A 22,017-nucleotide genomic window follows, 5' to 3' on the forward strand; every position below is an offset into this window, starting at 1 on the left:
ATCCAGGGCCACCCAGTGAGTTAAGTGGAAGAGGTGGGTCTCAATATTCAGTCTATCTGACTTCCTCTCAGGTCTCTCCTGTGCCCAGCCTAACCCTTGGCCCTGTGCATTCTTGTTCCTCGGGGATCAAAGAGAAGGGTCAGGGCCTGGGGTGGTAGGCACAGGTGTTCGGGCTCTGGGGAGCTCCATGACCTGCTCCTGGGTCCTGGCTAAGGAGTCTTTCACTCCTTTTTTTAACCTTTCTATTCTCAACTGCCCATCTTAGATTTATTCTCCCACTTACTTATCCATTCCTCATTCATGACTAAGCCTATTCTCCAGTCCCTCTTCCACGATTCTGCCCAACTGTGCTCTGCACCTCTGAAGCCACCCACTCCAGATTTCTGGGGACACAGGAAAAATCGTTAACAATCATGTATGAATCCTGGGGCTTTCAACTCATCATCAGAGGTTCAGTGACTGCTACTGCCAGAGAGGGACCCTTTCCAGGAGGAAAGTAAAGGCAGGTCCAGGGGTGACTTTCTTCTGTAAGAACATTGTTTCTGCTCCCCAATACTGCTGGTCCTCACAACAGTTCTGTGACATGAACAGGAAGGAGGGTGCTACTGCTGGCCCTAGGGGGGAGTTACAGATCTCGGCTCAGTTTCCTCATCTGCAAAATGGGGATACCAACACCAGCCTAATGTTTTGAACTTGAGCTCAGTCGCTTCAGTTATGTCTGATGCTGTACGACCCTATGAACCCTATGAATGGGTTGCCATGCCCTCCTCCAGGGGATGTTCCTGTCCCAGGGATCAAACCCGCATCTCCTACACCTCCTGCATTGCTGGCGAGCCACTGGAGAAGCCCCAGTGGTTTTCAGTGAGGGTTAAACATGTCAGTGTATTTCCCAGACCACAGCAAAGCACTATATAAATGGTGACTATGATTGTCGTCTTGGTTACCATTGTTGTCATTGCTTTCCATCCTAGCTACGTGACTTTGGGTTTACCTTTCTGAGTCCATTTCCTCCTTTTTAAAACAGGGATATAAAAATTGCCACTTGGGGTCTTGGGAGGTGTTTCACATAAAGCACCTTGCTCAGTGGGTTTCCCAGGTAACGCTAGTGGTAAAGAACCTGCCTGCTAATGCAGGAGACATAAGAGAGACCTGGGTTTGATCCTTGGGTTGGGAAGGTCCCCTGGAGGAGGGCATGGCAACCCACTCCAGTGTTCTTGCCTGGAGAACCCCATGGACAGAGAAGTCTGGTGGGCTACAGTCCATAGGGCTGCACAGAGTTAGCAACTGAAGCAACTTTGCACACATGCACACGTTGCACTGTGCCCACCTCTCAGTAGGTGCAAAGTTAATCACCATTCTCTTTCCCCCTCTCCTCTTCCCCCATTCACATGTATCACCAGCCCCGAGGCCCAGGGAGGTGATTTCTGTGGCTGTCACAGCAAGCCGGTGATCAGGCTAGAAATAAAGCCTCAGACTAGACTGGGTTGGCAGAAAATGCCCATCTCTGTTGCTCGGTCTACATTTTGATTGCATTTCAGCTAAATCTGTTTGTCCCCAGTGGTCTTGGCTCTCTGAATCCCTCCTCAATCCGTGTATACCTACCAATTACTTGGCGGAGAAGAGTCCAGCGTAGTTCTGAAACAGGGACATTCGGAGCTTCATGGGTTTCTTCCGGCTGGATTATGGTGCAGGCATTAAAATCTTTAGCAAGCGACAAAAGAAAGGCAGTGCGGAAATGATAACTATTCTTTCTGAGCTCCATTAATTCCCGTCTTTAGGCGGGATTGCACCAGGAGGCTGACTCATCCCAGGTGGTGAGGCTTCTGTGGGGGCTCATCTCCCACCACTGTGTCTGCCTCCCTGTAGAGCCCACCACCCTTTTTCTCCTTCGTGGGGTCCAGATTGTCATTGCAGAAGGGGCCAGATGCAGAGCTCTCCAGAGCTTAAGCTCCCCACCCTCTGCCATCGCTTAGCCATATGGCGGAACACAGCAGCACCGTGGGTGGTGGGTCCCCAGGCCACCCTTCTGCCCAGGGAACCTCGAAGAGCTCAAGCGTCTTTGCACATGAGGCCTGTAGGTGGCAGCAGCTCCCGGACCCAAGAAGATAATCTGTGTGGGGGAGAGGGGTTGAGCCTGGAAGCAGGCTTGACTTGGAAGCACCTGGGGATTACAGGTGGAGCCTGGGATCAGTCTGGAAGGCTAATCAAGACAGCATATCAACACTAGCAAGGGCAAGACTAGGAGGAAAGTTGTGAAAGGGTGGCTGTAAACCCGGACTGCCTAGTTTAAATACTTGCTCTGTTGCTTTCTAGCTATGTGACCAAGAGCAAGTTGCTTCCCCTGCTCCCCTGTGCCTCAGTTGCTCCATCTGTAAAATGGGAATCATGGAGTAAGCAACTCAAAGGATTGTTTGAAGGCTAGATTAGAAATTACTTGTCAAGGTAACTATTCAATAAAGACTAAATCTATGGTGAAAGTCCCTCTCATCAAACAATGAGTAGGCTGTAGAAAAATACTGTGGCTGCATTGTCTTCTCCGAGCTTGGGTCACCACGCAGTCTGATCAGTGGGAACCATGGGTCCAGAACCCAGGTCACAGGCTGGGTAAGGGAACAGGACCTGAGCGAGCTGACCTCTGCACAGGGCCTGGCAGCTCCTTCCCAGCCCTGCCGGGCTTAATCCTCAGATACTGAAGTCCTGGGCCTGCAGTGCTGGCTCCTGACGAGGTGGGGGAGGGTGGGGACAGGGAGAAAGGAAGCCGAGGACAGGCTGCTTTCCACACAGTTAGCTCCTGACAGCACCTTTTCATTAAACCACCTCTTTTGAAAGGCGTAATTGAGGCTTTGGTTCCCTTCACTGCTGTCTGCTTGTTTTCCAAAGAACTGCCTTGGTGCCCCTTGGAGCTTCTGACAGATTTTCAGAGCAACAATTAGGGAATCCAACGAGTGCGTGTGATGTAGCCTCTGCTCAGATGCATGGTGTGCCTCAGGCCTTGGGACAGGTCGGGCTGGATGGGATCACAGACCTGCCTGCTTAGACCGTAGGGCTCGGTCTCAGGGATCCCAGGAAGTGAGGAGGCTCTTTTCTGAGGGGTCCCCAGCTCCCATCCTGTTTTTTCCATTCTTTCGTCTTTCCTTCCTGCCAGTATTCTACTGGCTTTGAACTTAAAGGCCCTAGAAATACATTCATTAGGTAGATAGCACTTCTTATCAAGAAGGCTTTGGGCTCTGTCTGTAAAACAGCCCCGAAGTCCAACAACACAGGAACAGAGGCTTTGGCTGGCCCGTGAGGGTTTCAAAGGCTGCAGATCTGACTCCTAGCCAGTGATTGAATCCCCTTTGCAACCTCCTCTCCAAGTGGTGCTGCCCTCTCTAACGGCGAGTGATGCAGAACTCAGGACCTTCAGAAGCAGCCAGTGATTATCTGTCGAGGTAGCTCGGATTGGTTGGTTGGCTCCAGGGACATGGGGACGAGGCCAGAAGCTGCACCTGTCCAGGGATATTTTTTAGAAATATTTATTTATTTACTGGCTGCATCAGGTCTTAATTGTGGCAAGCAGGATCTTTGTTCCGGCGCGCAGACTCTAGTTGAGGTGCACATGCTTGGAAGTTGTGGCGCTCAGGCTTAGTTGCCTTGCAGCGTGTGGGATCTTAGTTTCCTGACCAGGGATCGAACCCCCATCCCCTGCACTGCATGGCAGATTCTTAAGCACTGGACAGCCAAGGAAGTCCCCAGGGATATTGAAGTAGCACTATTATTCTCCATCAGGGGTGGGCCAGCAGGCAGTCCTGGGGAGAGGGGTGGGGTTGCTGTAAATATGAAAAGCTCAGTTCTGCCCTCCAGGAACCCGAGCAGCTCAGTAGAAACCTGTCTTGGGTCCAGCTCTTTGAGGAAACGGGAGACAGTTTGGGCATAGCATTCGGGGTGCAGGGGGTCATGAACTCTGTATGAGAAAGGGCACTCACACTGCATCCCACCCCATAATCTAACCTCAATCCTTACAACCGCCCTGGGAGTTGGGTCTCATCACCTGCATTTCATGGCTGGAAAAACGGGTGCCCAGGGAGGCTGTGTACCTTCCCCGGTTTCCAGAGGCCTGGCCCACTTTGTGGCTGTGTGTGGGCTGGCTGAGGCAGGGTGCTCCACCCCTGGGGGCTTTTGCTGCTTTCCTCTTGGGCTGCTGCGCCCGGCTTCGGTACCACCGTTCGTGTGTGGGGACTGCTTGCGTGTCTGTCTGGTATTGGGCAACAGGACTTCCTGTTTATCTGTCACCAGGGGCTCTTTCACCACCATTAAGCCTGCCCTCCTGGAGGCCGAGCGTTCTTCTCAATTCTTTCTGCATAATCATTCTCTGGTTTCTTCAGGGATGGGCAGACTCCTGTCACCCAGAGCCATTTCCCCACCTGGGTTCCCTTCAGGGCCTGAGGGGGCCAAGAAGCCCTGAGCCCCTCCCGGGGGACCTCACCCCATGACCTTGTGAGGTTGACTCACTCCCTTCCTGAGGCCAGCCACAGCCCCAGCTGCTGCCTTTGCAGCAGTTATCTTGCCCAAGGGTGCTCAGGTTTCTCTTTCTATCTCAATCCTCTTGTGGACTCAGAATCTTCAAATGGGGGGTAGTGGCCTCAGACAGACCCAGGGGTGAACGCCACCATCTGTCCTTCTTTAGTTGTGTGATCTTGGGCAGGTCACTGCTCCTCTCTGGGCCTCAATTTCTTCAACAGGAAAACAAGAATAAAGACTAAAAAAATCAGAATTAGTTAACACTATGATTTTACTGTCTGTGTATCAGGTATTATATATTTTTTCTCTGAAAAAACAATCTTTGTTTGTCCTTAGGTTTTGGAGAATATGCTGGCTATATTTTCTAGGTCTGTATTTTTTCCTTTAGCACTTTTAAAAATTGGAATATAATTGCTTTACAATGTTGCGTGAGTTTCTGCTGTGGAACAACATGAATCAACCGTTTGTATATATATATCCCCACCCTCTTGAGCCTTCCTCCTACACCCCCCCCACCCCCTCTTCCACCCATCTAGGTCATCAGAGAGCATCTAGAGTCTGTCACAGAGAGTGAAGTAAGTCAGAAAGAGAAAAACAAACATTGTATATTAATGCATATATATGGAATCTAGAAAAATGGTACTGATGAACCTATTTGCAGGGCAGGAATAGAGATGCAGAGATAGAGAATGGACACAGAGGGGAACAGAGCGGTTGAGACGAATTGAGAAAGTAGAATTGATGTGTATACACTACCATGTGTAAAACAGGTAGGTAGCGGGAAGCTGCTATATAACGCAGGATTTCAGATCAGGCATTATTCTAAGGACGTTACATACATTCTCTCATTAAATCACTGTAACAACCATGTGAAATCATTCATATTTTTTAGCCCCTGTATTTTAGACGAGTGAGGTGAGATCACACAAGCAGTTATGGCAGAGGTGGGATACAGGAGGAGTCAGATCTACAGTCCTTATAGGGGTGCTGTGTCTCAGGGAGGCACATGTTTGTCTAATAAATTATGTCTCTTTTCCCACATAAGGAATAAAGGTAATGATGCTTGTATGTGCCCTGTGCTGAGCTTGGCATATAATAGATGCTCTTTAAACCTTCCTTGTCCTCCTTGCTTTCTTCGTCCACTTCTGGCTCCCCCACCCCTTTCTTTCTTGCCCCCCATGTGGACACATTGAGGCTACAGCAAAGGGGCCAGCAGGCTGTGTCTGAGGCAGGCTGGTGGGAGAAGCCTGAGCCGAGGTCTCTCACTTCCCGCTGTCCCTCTGCATCGGGGACGGCCAGCAAGCAGTTCAGCCCAGCAGCAGGCACGGGCCCAGTGTCCCTGGAGCTGACACACATCTCTGCTTCCAGGAGAGTAGGAGGGTGTAGCAATTGTCCATGGGAGGCTGTCAGTAGGCCTGGGGTCACAGGGTTCCTCCCACGTGCTCTGGGAAGGTTGTCTGCCTCTGTTTATATCCATTTCCTCACGGACGCGCTGGAGGTTAGAGGTCACGTGGCGTGGCATCTGACTGTAAAGGGGAGAGCTGACCCAGCCACTGGGATCTGCTGGGGAGACTTCCATTACCTCCCACAACCATATAGATAACCAAGGCCTTAGGTAGAATTCATATTTTCCTAATCTCTTTCTTTTGGTTTCTCAAAACCCTCAACCAGCTCAACCCCAAGGGGCAGCCAGTTACAGTTCCCCACAGACAGACCCAACCCTGCTGGAACTCTGGGGAAGTTTCAAGAACCAGTTTGACCACAAAACCGAGAAGCAGGTCTGTTAGGCCCTATCTGGACAGAGTGGTCATGGTAGCTGTCAGATGGGGATCCAAATTAGTCATGGGAGGAACAGGAGCCAGGCTGGGGGTGGAAGCAAGCCCCGATGGGCTCTACTCCAGGGCCTGGGATCCAGCTGGGGCAGGAGCAGAGGCTGTGTTGCAATTTCACTGCAAATCAACTGGGCCATCTCTTGTGGGTAGCACTGTGCATTGCTGCCAACCCTTGTGTTTTTTTTTCATACATATGGAGATGCTATCACATGGCCCAACCGCCTTTAGCATCGGTGTTGTGAGATGAGGCTGGAGGGAAGTTGTATGATAGGCATTCTTGGCCCAGCCAATGGCTCTGGCGGGGAGGGGTGGAGGGGGCCAAGATGCAGCCAGTGTTTAGACAAGTTGGAAGCAATGGTTGGAGGAGCCCTGAGCCAGAGGTCCCCCTCACCTCGGGTCAGAGTAGGCCTCTGGATCTGTTTTCAAGAGAAGAGGTAAACACTGACCACCAGCACCACCATCCCCATTTAAACTGTTGCTGGCTGTGACACACAGTAGCCAGCTCATCAGCCTGAGGCTGTCACCTCCCGTCTGGGATGCACAGTGCCTGGAAAGGCAGCGAGGTGTGGTAGGATGAACAGCAGCTTTGGAATCTGACCAACCTGAAATTAGGTCTCAGCTCTGCCTGAAACACTGGCTGACCTTGGGTGAATCGCTTAACTTCTCTGGATCCCATTTTACTCATCTCTGAAAAAAATAAAACAGTAAGAGTTTCTAGTCAGGGTCATTGTGAAAAATAATGATAACGTGGGAGGAGGGATGGCATACAGTAGGAGCTCAGTAAAGGTTAAGCACTCTTCTTCCTCCTCTTACAAAACACACAGTCCTTCAGCCACTTCTAGGTGTATCCTCTTAATCTTGGTTATTGGCTGAAAGGCCCCATTGCCTGGCTGCCTCTGCCTAGATGAGGGATCAGCAGACTTGCTCTGTTAAGGGCCATAGAGTAAATATTTCAGGCTTTGCAGTCCACATGGTGTGGTGTCTATGGCAGCTACTCCTCTCTGCTATTGCAGTGCAAAAACAGCCAGAGGTGGTTTGTAAATGAACTGGTGTGCCTGTGCTCCAATAAAACTTTATTTGCAAAAACAGGCTGTGGGCCAGACTTGCCCATAGGCTGCGGCTGACCAACCCTTGGCCTACAGTTTCAAGTCTAAACACACCAGCTTATCTCCCAAGGAACTCCCCCAGGCTCGTTTCACTTTGTCCATTCAATAAGTTTTGTAATTCCTCTCTCAAATCTTCCGCAATCCACTGAACAGGACTCCTTTTGGTCTTTTGCTCATGAAGGGTTAGGCTTCCCTCCAAAACTTTGCTTATGCTCTTTCCCCTGTTTTCCCATTTCCTCTCTGCCCTTCTACATTCCACCTCCAATCAATCTTACAGGTTGTCCTATAAAATAAAGGGCTCAAATCAAGGTCTCTTAAGTCACATTGGGTGAACATCCCTCAACAACCTTCAAGGTCACCGTCCACAGTATCACTCCCTTGGCAGGGCTCCCAGATCCGTGCCATTGATGCCAGCATGGCCCTCGTGTGGACCCCTGGATTGGATTGGTGCCCCAGTTTCAATGATAAGCCCTTGAGGCTTAGTCTTCAGCTTTCCTCCATCCACCGCATGACAACTTGCACTTTCACTCAGCTTGATATTTTCAGGAGTTCCTGTGTATAGGGATCCAGAAAAGCCTCAGGCATTATCTCTGCAAATATTGCCTGTCTCTCACTCTCCTTATTCTTTCCTTCTGGGGCTCCAGTTTGGTTGTAGCTTATCCTCTGTATCATATTCTCCTTGTTTTTTATTTTTTGTCCTCTCTGTTCCATTTTCTGTTTTGTTTTGTTTTGCTCTTCCCATATAGCTGGGCAATTTCTTTAAATCTCACCTCTAATTCATTGGTTCTTTATCTTGTCTTGTATATCCATTGAATTTTTAGTTTCATAGATTGTATTTTTCTCATTTCCAGAAGTTCTATTTGAGCCTTTGTAAACACCTGCCTGTAAATTTTGGTAGTTTCTTATTCCTTTACCATTTGTCTTTGTTCTGTCTTTTAAGCCTTTAAGTATTTTATACACAGCTATTTTATGATCTATCTTATTATTCTAATATTTTAAGTCTTTGAAGATCTAAATCTATGTTTTTCAAGTGAGGGCAATTTTTCTCCTTCAAGACATTTGGAAATGTCTGGAGACATTTTGGTTGTCAAAGCTGGTGGTATCTGTGTGTGTGTGGGGTGTGTGTGTGAGTGTGCACACACACTTCTGGCCTTTAGTGGGTGGAGGCCAGGTATTCTACTAAACATGCACAGGATGGCCCTCATAGAAAAGAATTAACTGGTCCCAAATGTCAATGGCTCTGAGGCTGAGAAATCCTGGTTGAAATCTGTGGCTTGTTGTCTCTGCTGACTCTAGTTCATGGTGACTCATTGCTTTGAGTGCAGGGCTTTTTTTTTGTTTTTTGTAGTTTGGCAAATCAAAGTGGGAACACTTTACTCTAGAGGATGTGTATTTGCTTCTTCTAACCACCAGGGGGCACTGCCAACCTGGGACCGATTCACTATTCTGGCTTGGGGGTTCTGCATCACATAGGTAGCGTAGATTCAAACCCCAGACTTCCATGAGAACTGGCAACATGAAATTTTGTGTGTTAGACTTGGATGATCTGGAGCTGACATTCATTTGCTGACTTTGGATTTCTCCACATCAACTAATGAGTGAAGATCTGAGCCTGGACTTAACAAATGTGGCTTGAGTAATACTTGCGTTCAGTCCACCCTCCGTCATGTGTGCGTGGATGTGACTATGCTGTAGTATTTTGTCCTACATCGTATCTTAGAAGTAAGTAGAAAATTAAAAAAAAAATTCAAAACCTAGCGTAGGAACAGTAGGTTCCCTAATCTTAATGGAGATTATTTGGCATGACTAAGGCCAGCCTCAGGGACACCAACACTTCCCTTAACTTGATGGCATCCACTGTGTGCTCAATGATGAGAGGAGGAATGATATTAAATACAGGCACATCACGCTGGCGTTGTGTTGTCAGAAATCTCTTTTCAAAGTGAAGCTTAGTAAATCATCTATGTGTGTGCTATGTCGCTTCAGCTGTAGTGAAGCATCTTATGTCTCCTGCATTGGCAGGCGGACTTTTTACCACTAGAGCCACCTGGGGGACCCCAAGTCATCTATGCTTCAATAAAAAAAAAATAAGGTAAGGTTTAGAGATCATCTTGCAATACAGTCCCTTACCCATAGTTCCACAATCCAGAGAGATCTCAAACATCAAAAGCTGATTTTGTCAGATTAGCACAAGCTCATTTGACTGCAGAATCTGACTTGAACTGACCTGTGGCTAACTAGTCTTCATATTCTATATGAACATTCATGCATTTTGCTACAGAAATATTGGGTATGTGCCTGAACATAAGGTACTGCCCCAGATTCTGCTAGATCTCCTACATTCCCCGGTGGCTTAGTGGTAAAGAATCTGCCTGGAATACAGGAGCCACAGAAGATGCGGGTTCGATCCCTGGGTTGGGAAGATCCCCTGGAGGAGGGCCTGCAACCCAGTCTAGTATTCTTGCCTGCAGAGTCCCATGGACAGAGGAGCCTGGTGGACTACAGTCCATGGGCTTGCAAAGAGTCAGATATGACTGAAGCGACTTAGCATACATGCATGCGCTATATGAGATACAGACTCTGTCCGTTAGCACCAACTAAAATCATAAAATTTCTGATTTCCAAAACACACATGGCTTCCAGGGTCCTGTAAGGGTTGGTATGCTATGTGATTAAGTTTCAAGGAAAGGATTCCCTCAACCCCTCCTCTCGCAACCACCACACCTGTGAGGATACATTTGAGCACACAATTGTTCAATGTTTTCCAGTGCCCGTCGGATGACAGTAAAGACTGTATTTCCATGATTAGCATTGCACAATCATCACAAGGTGAGTGTACAGGGATTTGAGTGGGATATGTTTCTTTGGGGTTCTTTTACCTCTTGGACAATGCTGGACCTGTAAAGAGGACAAAATATAAATATTCAATGTCTCCTTCATAAATCCTTAGTTAGTGTCAAAGAGTTTGTCAAGAAACCTTTTATGTTTGTTTTTACATTGGCAGCAAGAGTGCAGAAATATACTTTTATTATAAAAATAGTACTCAAAACATACAGTGTAATATAGGAAACTTCTCCTTTACCAAACACCCCTGATACCCTTCCCAGGAAATAACCCTGTCAGCACTTAAAGCAAATATTTCCTGTTCCCTTTCTGGACTGTGCTTAGTCGCTCATTCATGTCCGACTCTTTGAGACCCCATGGACTGTAGCCTACCAGGCTCCTCTGTCCATGGGATTCTCCAGGCAACAAAACTGGAGTGGGTGGCCATGCCCTCCTCCTCCAGGGGATCTCCCTAAGCCAGGAATCGAACCCAGGTCTCCTACATTGCAGGCAGATTCTTTATCAGCTGAGCTACCGGGGATGCCTAAATATATATGTGTAATTATATGCACTGGCTTCCCCAGTGGCTCAGCAGTAAAGAATCCACCTGCAATGCGGGAGACCTGGGTTCGATCCCTGGGTTGGGAAGATCCCCTGGAGGAGGAAATGCCCACTTCAGTATTCTTGCCGGGAAAATTCCATGGACAGAGGAGCCTGGCGGGGTGCAGTCCACGGGGTCTCAAAGAGTCAGATATGACTAAGCATGCATGCATGCATATAATTACTCACTGAGCTGTTTTTTGTATAAGTGGGGTTGTGCTATACTGTATATTGTTCTGAATTGTGCTTTTGTTCATTTAGTTATACGTCCTTTCATATTGGTACTCATAGAACTACTTTACTCCCTGGTATAGAAATATTGTGATTTAAAGTAATTCCTGTTTTGGATAGATTTCCAGAAGTTGTAAGGCTAAGTCAAAGGATATGTACATTTCAAATTTTGATAGGAACTAACCATTTGTCTTTTAATAACCTTCACTAATTTATAGTTCATAAGAGTGATTGTTTCTCTGATGTCTTTTCTTACCAACATTTGATGTTATTAATCTTTTTAACTTCTGCCAACCTGATGCGCAAAAATACAATCCTGTATTTCCCAACTTCCTTGTGAATCTGAGCATCTCTTCTCCATTTGTTGGCTGAACATGAATATATCTTTAAAAATAAGTTGTTTGTCTACAGTCTTTGCCCATTTAAAAAAAAAAGCATTTACCCCTTTTTTGACTTCCCTGGTGGCTCAGTAGTAAAGAAGCCACCTACAATGCAGGAACCGAAGGAAATGAGGGTTCGATCTTTGGGTCAGGAAGATGCCCTGGAACAGGGCATGGCAACCCACTCCAGAATTCTTGCCTGGAGAATTCCACGAACAGAGGAACCTGGCAGGCTATAGACCAAAGAGTTACAAAGAGTCAGACACGACTGAAGTGACTTAGCCCACACAACCTTTTCTTAGTGACTTCTAAGAACTCTTTATATATCCTTTATTTAATCTACTGTCGTTTTTAAAAAAGACTCCATTTACTTTTTGTTTATTTTTGGTTGTTCTGGGTCTTTGTTGCCGTGCATGGACTTCTCTGGTTTCAGAGAGCAGAGGCTTCGCTTGTTGCGGCATGTGGGCCCAGTAGGTGTGGAGCATAGACTTAGTTGTCCTGAAGCATGTAGGATCTTCCCAGACCAGGGCTCGAACTTGTGACCCCTGTGTTGGTAGGCCAGTTCTTATCCACTGCACCACCAGGGAAGTCCCCCCTGTCTTTTTAATTGAGGTGTATTTTACATACAGTGAAACATGTAGATCTTAAGGGGAGGGTTTGAAGATTGTTGACAAATGTACACACACACACATAATCATCACTTAAGTCATGGCACAAACATCTCCCTGCTCCCGAAAAAGTTTCCCTGAGGTCCCTTTCTGGTCAGGACCCCTCAAGAGCAACTGTCTTACTGATTCCTATCACGAGTCATTAGATTTGACTCTACCTGAGTTTCCTGTAAATAGATCATATTAGCTGGCCAAAAAGTTTGTTTGTATTTTTCTGTAAGATGTTACAGAAAACCTGGACAAACTTTTTGGCCAATCCAATACGAGCAGACACTTTCATGCCTGTCTCCCTTTGCTTAACAAACTATTTTTGAAGTTCACCCATGTTATCTGTAGTTGGTTCCTGTTAATTGCTGAGTGGTAGGCCATTGTCCCATGGGTCGCCCATTGTCCTGGGTAATAAACATACGGGTCATTTCTGGTTTAGGACTACAAAGAATAAAGCTACTGTGAACATTTATACACAGGTCTTTGTGTGGACATGTGTTCTCATTTCTCTTGGGTAAATACCCTGGAGTGGAATAACTGGGTCACAGGGTGAGTGTATATTTAAGCTCTACTAGAAACTGCCAAACAGTTTTTCAAAGTGATTGTACCTGATGTGTTTTAAATATATTGCAAACACTTTTGCCATGTCTGCTGCTTGTGTTTTAACATTGATTAGGGTGTCCTTTGTCATAGAGTTGTTTTGCATTTCTATAAAACAACCTCAGTCTTTTATGTATTTTGGGGCTTGCGTCTTATACAGGAAGGCATAATATTAAATATATATATATATATTAAAGTTCTTTAGTTTGTTCTTTACCTTTTGCTCTGTATTCTATCTAGAATTTAATATTTTAATATGATATGAGAGAAATATCTTTATTCTAGCCCAAATCATACAAGGCAGGGATTATTATCCCATTTTACAGATGAGGAGACAGAGACTCGGAGGGATTATGTGACTAGCTCAAGCCACACAGCTAGCAGGCAGTAGGTCTGAGATTTAGAAGCAAATGTGTCTCCTTTAAATTTGTTTCATCTCACAGAACTCTAGACTTTCATCTGCACCCTAACATAAATTCTGTAGAAAAGAAGGGGAAGTAATAATGCATATACATGAACACATATGCACATATATATATAAAAAGACACAAAATAAAAAACCAGAAGCTAATAGAGGGGCATGGAAACAGGGTGGAGAAGATTGATGTGGGAGTAAAATTGCTCCAAATATGGTTTTTAATATAGTTTTGTGTTTTTAACCAGGTACATGATTTGTATGTTCATAAAGTTAAATCAAAAATAGGAAGAAAAGAGAGAAAACTCCAAAATTGTTCACAAATGCAAACAAATAAACCTGACTGTAAATTAATTTAAGAGCCTAACTGTACAACAAAAAGAATAATTTCAAGAAACTTGAAAAAAATACCTTGACCATACATCTGAGGTGAGATATAGTTCACTAAAGAAGTCTTTAGTTTACTTAGTACATTTATAATTAGTGGTGATGATGATACAGTAATTTGGGAAATATGTTATGCATATCATAAAATCAAGTAAATAAGTATGTTTATTAATGCTGCTAGAAACTAAGTCTGTGTGAGAGAAAAGAGATTCAAATATTAAACTAGCAACAGCAAAAGAGTTAAGAGAAGAAGTGGATGGTTAAATTTGAACTGATAATATTATAAACTGATTTCAGTTTCTGCACCTTTGTCCACTGAAAGAGCTTAGAAGCAAGAACTCCAGGAGCAATGAGACCACCCAGTGTCCGGTCTTGATTTCTAAGACCACTAACCACCTAAAGGAACTAAATCTTTCTGGAGAAGCAGTTGATTCCAGATTCGAGGAAAGGAAAGTACAAGGTAAGTTGAGGACATCTTATGGTTCCAAGAAGCAAGTTCAGTTCAGTTGCTCAGTTGTGTCCAGCTCTTACCATCCCATGGACTGCAGCTTGCCAGGCTTCCCTGTCCATCACCAGCTCCCAGAGCTTGTTCAAACTCATGTCCATTGAGTCAATGATGCCATCCAACCATCTTATCTTCTGTCGTCCCCTTCTCCTCCTGCCTTCAATCTTTCCCAAGAAGTGAAGACGTGCCTAAAAATGAAGTCATGTCAGAAAGGTGCAGAAGTAGACTTGAAGGGATCCCTTTGGCAAAATTTGAGGCTTCTGAGCATCAGGAAGAAAAATGACTATCATCAATGAAACAACTAGAAAACTTGCTTGAAACTTCACATGAAACAAATAGAAAATCCATGAATTCAGTGTGTGTGTATGTGTAAGAGAAAGAGAGAGGGTGAGCTGGGAGAGGGGAGCTCTTCTTTTCAAAAGAATGCCAGCTGAGAACTGTAGAAGGAAGGATAAAGCTAGAAAGTCACCATTTCACAACCTCCAGTGTAATTCTTGATTTGGGCAGGGATCATTTATGGGTTCTAAAGGCCAATGAGTGAAGGGTTGTTGGGCAACAGGATATTTGTGCAGCTGCAAAGAGTCTCCCCAGCTTACTTACTGATTAAAAAAAGGAAAAATGACCATTACAACAGGCAACTATGGTGGCCATGCATTTATCCAACTGGTCAAATTTAGCATCATCTATTCATAGTAGGGCCACCTGGCATCACAGGCTTCCTAATGTGAGGTGATGTGCAGAACACACCTTACCTATGCAGTATTCTTGCCAACATGTTTAATCTCCAGCCCCAAATGCCAGATCATGGGATCAATAGGGGACAGAAGAACAAGTTAAATGACATCAAGAGAAAACAATCAGGCATATCCATGGTGTGGGCTGTCCTGAAAGACTATAAGGTTTGGACTGTTTTTTTAAAAAAGTTAATTAATTAATTTTAATTGGAGGCTAATTACTTTACAATATTGTGGTGATTTTTGCCAAACATTGACATGAATCAGCCATGGGTGTACATGTGTCCCTCATCCTGAACCCCTTCCCGCCTCCTTCCCCATCCCTTCCCTCTGAATCGTCCCAGTGCGCCGGCTTTGAGTGCCCTGTTCCATGCATCAAACTTAGACTGGTCATCTATTTCACACATGGTAATATGCATGTTTTAATGTTATTCTCTCAAATCGTCCCATCCTCACATTCTCCCACAGAGTCCAAAAGTCTATTCTTTATATCTGTGTCTCTTTTGTTGTCTTGCATATAGGATCGCCATTACCATTTTTCTAAATTCCATATATATGTATTTATATACTCTATTGGTGTTTTTTTTTTCTAACTTACTTCACTCTGTATAATAAGGTTTGGACTCTTTAAAAGGCCTATGCCATGAAGCAAAGGGGGAAACCCAGGCCATTTTAATGTGAAAGAGACACAATATCCACGTGTGATGTGGGAAGCTCCATTCAGTTCAGTTCAATTCAGCTGCTCAGTCATGTCCGACTCTCTGTGACCCCATGAATCGCAGCACACCAGGCCTCTCTGTCCATCACCAACTCCTAGAGTTTACTCAAACTCATGTCCATCGAGTCGGTGATGCCATCCAGCCATCTCATCCTCTGTCGTCCCCTTCTCCTCCTGCCCCCAATCCCTCCCAGCATCAGGATCTTTTCCAATGAGTCAACACTTCGCACAAGGTGGCCAAAGTACAGGAGTTTCAGCTTCAGTGTCAGTCCTTCCAATGAACACCCAGGACTGATCTCCTTTAGGATGGATTAGGTCCTGCTAAAAACAAACCAAAAGAAAAAGTGAAAGTGAAAGTCACTCAGTCATACCTGACTCTTTGCGACCCCATGGCAAGAATACTGGAATGGGAAGCCATTCCCTTCTCCAGGGGATCTTCCTGATCCACGGATTGAACCTGGGTCTTGTGTATTGCAGGGAGATTTTTTACTGTCTGAACCAATGGGGAAGCCCCCAAAACAAACCAAACAACATCTTTCATAGATCATTTGCTTGGTTGGTTGTGAAAACAAACCAACCAATCAAACAAAAGATCTATGAGAGAAATACTTGGGGCAGTTGGGAAATGTGACTATGGTTGGAAGGTGGAGGTGACATGAAATCATGGTGGGGAGTGGATTTTTTACTATGCACATCATCCTTGGGAGCTGAGCAACTGAAGAGTAAAATGTCATGTGGTCCATAATCCATCTTCAAGTATGTACCAGGTCATCTGACAGCCAATGCAAGCATGGCAACAGATTAAAATGGTCCAACAGGGCCAGGACCAGGATGAGGCTGGCAAGATGCCTCAGGGGCAGCCTTGAGGGAGTCATGCCTCTCAAGTTCCACCTGTCCCTGCAGACGCTGGAAGCAAGCCCTTCCTTTAGTGTCCCAGCAAAACACCTCACTGGCCTCGCTGTAGTCCAGGCTCTGTTGCTGAGTCAGGGGTATGGGAAAAGGAGTGCTCATTACATTATTCTTTCAGTCTTCCTGTATGTTTAGAAATGACAAACCAGTCCAAATGTCCATCCAGGATGAATAGCATATCTATACGGTAGAATAGGATTTAGCCATAAAAGGAGTGAAGCACTGATGCATATTATAAGTAGATGAACCTGCAAAACATTATACTAAAAGCAAGAAGTCAGACACCAAAGGCCACACGTTGTATGATTCCTTTTATATGATGCCTCCAGAAGGCCCATAGAGACAGAAAGCAGACCAGAGGTTCCCAGGGGAGGATGAGGGATTATCTCACATGTGTGGGACTTTTTATTGGTTGATAAAAAGTTTTGAAAGTAGAGAGAGCTGGTGGTTGCCCAGCATTGTGAATGCACTTAACACCACTGAATTGTACACTCTGGAGTGGTTAATGGTATGTTATATGAATTTCACCTCAGAAGAGTTGATCACAACAAATAGTTGAGGAGCAGAATAGTCAGAAGTCAGGTATAGGGACTTTTCTGGTGGTTTGGTGGTTAGGACTCGCAGGGAAAGTGGGTTTGATCCCTGGCCCGGTGGCTAAGATCCCACATGCCCTGTGGCCAAAAAACCAAAACATAAAACAGAAACAATATTGTAACAAATTCAATAAAGACTTTTAAAAATGCAGTCGGGTATAGAAACAATGCCTTTTCAAGAGTGATTACAACTGTACATGTCTGTATATGAAGGATGATCTCTCAAAGTCTTGGCCCATGGTCAGGTGGTGAAAGCAGTGACGAGAATCACTAGGTGATGCGACCTGGCATTGGCGGTCAGGTGACCTGGTGCATTCACTTCCCCTCTTGAACCTGGGTTTTTCGCTGTGAAATAGTCTCTGGGTTTTCCCCAGGTCCCACCGCTGCAGCTCCAAGTCTTTGCTTTCCCACAGGGTACGCTGGCCACAGGTTGGCCACATGGAGTGGGCCAGCCTCTCCGCACACCTCCCAGGGCACTGGGGCCCGGGGGGTGAGCTTGTAGGAACCTGATCTCTTGCCTTGGGAACTCTGAGGCACCTTTCCTGACCTGACCCCATCCCCCCAGAGCAGGGTTTGTGGGTGTCACTGTGGTGCCAAAAGTCCCACAGGTGATGTTGATTCAGCGGGGAGATGTGGTTGATGAAGCAGCTTCTGAGGGTTTGGGCTGAAGCTGTACCCCCACCTGACTCTCCCTGGGGTCACAGTGTCTCTGGCTCTAGCATTAAGGAGGAGAGCTGTGTGCTGGTGTGCGGGTGTATGGGATAAAAATTAACCACTGAGCCACCAGCGTTTTCTGAGCACCAACTCCATGCCAGTCACTGCACTAAACACTTTGCTCCCATCCTGTCATACAGCCCCTAACGGCCCTCTCACATAACAACCATGGCCAAGCCCATGTCACTAAAAGGAGAGGGTGGGTCACACAGGCTAGGTTAGTTCCCCAGGCATAACCAGCCAGATTCAGATCCACCGGGTGGGCTCCCAATGTCTGAGCACTCCAGGTGGAGACCCTAAACCCACACGGGCAGTGAACGAGCAGGAAGGGGATTGTTGTCTGTTGAACACCTCCTATGTGCCATGCTTCCTGACTTCAGAATCCAAATCTCACCAAATGCTCCCATGTGACCACATGCACAGGCAGTCTATGCTCAGGACCGTCTTACAGAGGAGGGAACTGAGCTCAGAGAAGGGGCTTGCCTAGACACAGCACAGCCCGGAAACAGGGGGTCAGGACTCCAGAGAGCTCTGCTAGGGGTCCCACTGCTGAGCGCTTTCTTCTCGGCGCTGAGAGTCCCTGTTGGTGTCTTTGGTTTGGGTTTCCCCTTCCACTGGCTTCTCTGAAGAGCATTTCAGCTTCACGGGTAACAGGAGCAGAAAAGGCTTGTTTCTGTCCAGGAAAAGAGGCAGGGCTGGTTGGTGGCCTGTGTGGGCAGCCCAGCAGAGACCTGGCTGGATCTCTGCAAGGTTGAGTCTCCCAGGGCAAACCGGGCAAGGAGTTGAGGACCCCAGCTGCTGTGGGCACTGCCTCCTTGGAGGTATAGCAACCTGGCTTTGGTGCTCCATGGAGGATGGTGGAGATGGAAGTTTCCAGAAGGGAGGACCCCTACCACAAACCAGGAGCATAAATAGTTCTCTGAAGGACTCTAGAGAAAGGACACAGAGATGGACAGAGTTCTCTGGAAACCCTTGTGAGTTCAGGGCAGGAGAGTTAATAGAACTCCCCCTACTTCTGTGAAGGGCTTCCCAGGTGGCACTAATGGAAAAGAATCTGCCTGCCAGTGAAGGAGACGTAAGAAACGCGGATTGGATCCCTGGGTGGGGAAGACCCCCTGGAGGAGGCCATGGCAACCCACTCCAGTATTCTTGCCTGGAGAATCCCATGGACAGAGGAGCCTGGTGGGCTACAGTCCATGGGGTCGCAAAGAATCAGACACAGCTAAAGCGACTTAGCACACATGCACACCCTTCTCTGAAGGGTCTCCACCAAACAGGGTTGGGCCAGGTCTGGGCTGAGGAGACAGGGTCATAGCCTTGTTTTGCACTGTCCCTTGTGGGCTGGTGTTGGGCCCTGTCCCGTGAGGAGTCGCAGGCTGGGGCCGTGTCTCTTGTGTGTTCCGCACGGGATCTGGCTGTAGAAAATGCTTCCAGATAGCCCTGGCTGCTCCATCTCACTAGGTGTGAACCACTCACTTCCTCTACCGCTCAGAGCAAAACCGGCTAAGTCTGGTTTACACCAGTTTCAGTCAGCCTTTACCCACCTCCTGGCCCCCAGGCAAGGCTGGTGTCTGTTCTGAGAGGCTCATGTCTATGCCTCTGGGGGTGAAGCCTCCTCCTGGGGCTGGGCACTGATGTCACCCCAAGGCATGGGAGGGGTGCTGGGGATTCCAGTCCTGGCCCAGAGGACACCATGGGGTGTGGGAGCAAGAACCCAGCAGTGTGTAGCCAGGCCTGAGTGAGGGGTGAGTAATGGCACTGACCTACGGCTGATCAACCCTCCTGCCCTCCTTCTCTGCACAGAGCAGGCTAGGACTTGCCCTGGGGAATTCCTAAGGGGAAAACTTGCTTCCCATGACCCCCTCTAAGGCTTTGGGGTTCAAACCACTTTGCAGGGCTCAAGCACTTACTTGGGATCCAAGGTATGAGAGTGTGAGGGCTGAAGAAGCGGGGGCTTTCAGGTAGGAAGAGGACCCCAGGCCTCTAGCCTGGGAGGAAGTACAGGTTCTAGGATAGCCCTCAGCTGAGGTGGTGGGTTCTGAAGTATTTGCCCCACCAGGGTGTGCCTGCCTGGATGCTTCCCTCCTCCTTCCCATGCATCTAACCCTCTGACCCTCCACCTATCAGCATCAGGTGAGTGCTAAATGCCAGACTCTGACCTAGAGTTTGGGAGTGAAAGTAAATTAAGACACGGTCCCTCTCCTCCCAGTCTGGAAGAGAGACCAACGGGAAAACAAATGGTCTAGGTCGAGGGGTGTGAAAAGCAGATGGCCATGTAGGCAAGCCTGGTGGAGGGGCTGGGTCTATCAGGGTTGAATTCTCCCCTGAGGGGCAAAGGAGGTCTTCCCAGGAGAGAAAATATTTGAGCAGTTTCATCCAGGGAGAAAGGAGAGGGGAAAGCATTAAAGGCAAAGGAGCTGGCAGGGGCACAGGCACTCAGGCCTCAGAGAGCTGAGTGTCTGATGTGCCTGGCAAATGGTCTGGGGAGATGACTCCATCAGTGGGGCAAGGAGTAGGAGGTGGTGCTGGAAAAGTAGGCTGGCCCAGAGTGAGGCCGCCTTGAATGCCACCGTGAGGAGGGAGGACATGGTCCTGTGACCACAGGGCGTCAGCGGGTCCCTTCTACAGTGGCTCCGTCTGCACTCAGAGTGTCTGAGGCATCGGCCCCTGCTTTCTCTCCGGCTCTCCCTCCCAGGCGTCAGTTCCCTGTGAGTTTATCAGTCTGGCTGCCGCTCAGGCCAGGGTCACATCTACACTGAGACGGCAAGCTCTTGAGGAGACCCCCATGGCAGGAGGCCTGTGGTCTGAGACACGCGTGGGCTCCCGGCTCGGCCGGAAGGGATGGCCTGAGCTCATCGTTCTTCTTGTCACAGCCCCGCCCCAGCCACGAACAAGTGAGTTCTTCCAAGGAGCTCCATGGTCTCAGCTCGGAAGTGGCCCGCTCGCCCGCCCTGGCCAGAGAAGAGCGGCTTTCGTGCCGGCCCTCCCACTGCCCAGCTTCTGGCCCAGGGCCATGGCGCCCTGTTATCTCCGGCTTTGTTCTGTCACCTTTTGTTACAAAACCTTGGAAGTTCTGCGAATCGGCTCGCCGGTTATCACGCTTCCCACAACCGACTGCCTGAGCCCCGGGGCCTGAACCGCAAGGCGACCGCAGTGCATCAGTGACTTCTGCTCTGGGCCCAGCCTGGGCGGGCGAGGGGGGCGGGTGGTGGCGGGGTGCGGCATGGCCCTTCCCCTCTGCTCCCCCTCGGCCTCCAGCTGGGCTCTCCCCACGCTTCCCTTTCTGTCATGTCTTCTGAATCTAAGAAACTGAAGTGAAGCCAGACAAGTCCTGGTGAGCCACTGCGGCTGATCCGACGTGGGGAGGAGCGCTGAGCAGGCCCCCGGGTGGGGGAGGGGACAGGACCGGCTGCCCACTGAATCAACCTGTTCTTCCCACGGAGCTCCCCCTCTGGCTTCCAGAAAAAGCTTTAACCAAGGGGCCTCTCAGGAGGGCAGAGGCTGAGGTGTGTGTGCGTGCTTGTGTGTAGAGAGAGAAAGTATATGTGCGCTGAGGAGAGAAAGCCCGTATGACACAGAAGAATTTATATGAGAGAGAAGATGTGACCATTAGCCTAGGTTTTTCTCCTCCTCCTCTGATCTTCTTCCCAGTGACTGTCATAGAAACTGCTTGATAGTAACTGCTTGCGTGTGCGCTCAGTTGCTTCAGTTGTGTCTGATTCTTTGTGACCCTATGGGCCATAGCCCACCAGGCTCCTCTGTCCATGGGATTCTCCAGGCAAGAATATTGGAATGGGTTGTCGTGTCCTCCTCTGCGGGATTTTTCTGACACAGGGATTGAACCTGCGTCTCATGTCTCCTGCCTTGGCAGGCGGGTTCTTTACCACTAGCACCACCTGGGAAGCCCAGTAACTGCTTAGGACAAGTTAATTGAGCAAATAGGGCTTCTCAGGTGATGCTAGTGGTAAAGAACATGTCTGCCAGTGCTGGAGACATAAGAGATGCGAGTTTGATCCCTGTGTGGGGAAGATCTCCTCGAGGAAGCCACAGCGATCACTCCAGTATTCTTGCCTGGAGAATCCCGTGGACAGAGGAGACTGGTGGGCTGCAGTTCACGGGGTTGCAAAGAGTCAGACATGACTAAAGGGACTGAGCATGCATGCATGCATTGAACAAAGAAATCAACCAGGGTCTGACATTTTACTACTTGAAGCTATAGTAGGCCCAGCAAGAAGCATGTTAGGGATTCAGGAACCCTTTACCCCTTCTTCCCTCTAGGTCCAACCTGTGAGGCTTACCTACCTGAGCCACAGT

The 22,017-nt window shown here is 47.8% G+C and overlaps 2 long non-coding RNA genes across 2 annotated transcripts; both read left to right on the plus strand.

Moving 5' to 3' along the window:
- Nucleotides 1-10,206: 10,206 nt before the first annotated feature.
- LOC122705490 lies at nucleotides 10,207-13,986 on the plus strand. Its single transcript, XR_006344116.1, has 3 exons — nucleotides 10,207-10,267; nucleotides 13,392-13,572; nucleotides 13,828-13,986. It is a non-coding gene; the product is annotated as an uncharacterized LOC122705490 (long non-coding RNA).
- A 5,263-nt stretch (nucleotides 13,987-19,249) lies between these two features.
- Nucleotides 19,250-21,762, plus strand: LOC122705488. The gene is made up of 3 exons (XR_006344112.1): nucleotides 19,250-19,448; nucleotides 19,763-19,836; nucleotides 20,577-21,762. It is a non-coding gene; the product is annotated as an uncharacterized LOC122705488 (long non-coding RNA).
- The last annotated feature ends 255 nt before the right edge of the window (nucleotides 21,763-22,017 follow it).

The sequence above is a fragment of the Cervus elaphus genome, chromosome 12, assembly GCF_910594005.1.
Source record: "Cervus elaphus chromosome 12, mCerEla1.1, whole genome shotgun sequence".
NCBI lineage: Eukaryota > Metazoa > Chordata > Mammalia > Artiodactyla > Cervidae > Cervus > Cervus elaphus.